Genomic DNA, 1,317 nt, shown 5'->3' on the forward strand with positions numbered 1-1,317 from the left:
AAACCGCATAAACACATTTCATTACACCAAATACACAAAATAATGTTCTTTTTAGCAGCATCATATGACCCCTTTAAACTTTATGAAACTATAATGAATTTTCTGCATAGTTAATCTATTGAACCATTTACACAGATATTTTGGGGGGCATTTTTTTATGATTTTGGTTGGCATGTGTACACTTAAAGGCAATAATATGTAGGCTACTACAATAAAGAGGCAACTTAATTTTAACTGGAGAGCAATAAATAAAGTCATTTCATTCAACTTGACAAATGCTTTTAATATAATTTGGATATACATCTTGGGATTTTTAATGACCACAGAGAGTCAGGACCTCGGTTTAACGTCTCATCCGAAAGACGGTGCTTTTTGTCAGTATAGACGTCCCCGTCACTACACTGGGGCGTTAGGACCCACGCAGACCACAGGGTGAGCACCCCCAGCTGGCCTCACTAACACCTCTTCCAGGAGCAACCTAGTTTTCCCAGGAGGTCTCCCATCCAGGTACTGACCAGGCTCAACCCTGCTTAGCTTCAGTGGGTAACCAGTCTTGGGCTACAGGGTGTACAGGGTACAATAATCCACAAGCAATCCACACGAATCCAGTCCATCAGTTAACGTCTTGTGGAAAAAAAGCTGCGTGTTTGTAATAAACAAATCAATTATTAAGCATTTTTAACTTCAAATTGTTGCTTCCAGCTAAAACATGTGTCATCTATCCATAATATTGCTTTCTCTGGTGAAAAAGTTGTCTAGTCTGATTTGGGAGAGAAATATGCACAGATCAAGCACCATTTATATGCGAAAACAGTTCAAAATAGTTCTAGACAAATGTGTCAGTAGATTTTGATGTGAGAGGAAAACAGGACATGGACTTTTTTTTCCCACTGGAGGAAGCGTTATTATGGATTATGGACTCATATTTTGTCCAGAAGCAATGGTTTATAGTTTTTTTTTGTTGTTGTTGTTTGTTTTTGTTTTTTTTTTACAAACATGTAGCTTTTCTCTTCACAATATGTTGCAGTATGTAACAATAGCATGTTGAATAATTGCACATTAGAGTCTGTTTACACCAAGTCTGATGTGACTAAATTACACAAAAAGTATTAAAGTAATAGTTCACTCACACATGAAAATGTACTCTCTCTCAGGCCATCCCAGATGTAGATGAACTTGTTTCTTCATCTGAACAGATTTGGAGAAATTTAGCATCACATCACTTGTGATGCTCTGCAGTGAATGGGTGCCGTCAGAATGAGAGTCCAAACAGCTGATAAAAAACATCACAATAATAATAATAATAATAATAATAAT

General features: G+C 36.8%; 1 protein-coding gene across 1 annotated transcript in view; it reads right to left on the bottom strand.

The window, feature by feature from the left end:
• The window catches only part of brd8a (bromodomain containing 8a), a 15,009-nt gene that overhangs the window by 3,002 nt on the left and 10,690 nt on the right, over nt 1-1,317 (bottom strand). The window lies entirely within an intron of this gene.

The sequence above is a fragment of the Sinocyclocheilus rhinocerous genome, unplaced genomic scaffold (assembly GCF_001515625.1).
Source record: "Sinocyclocheilus rhinocerous isolate Xijiao unplaced genomic scaffold, SAMN03320098_v1.1 scaffold299, whole genome shotgun sequence".
Classification (NCBI taxonomy): Eukaryota; Metazoa; Chordata; class Actinopteri; order Cypriniformes; family Cyprinidae; genus Sinocyclocheilus; species Sinocyclocheilus rhinocerous.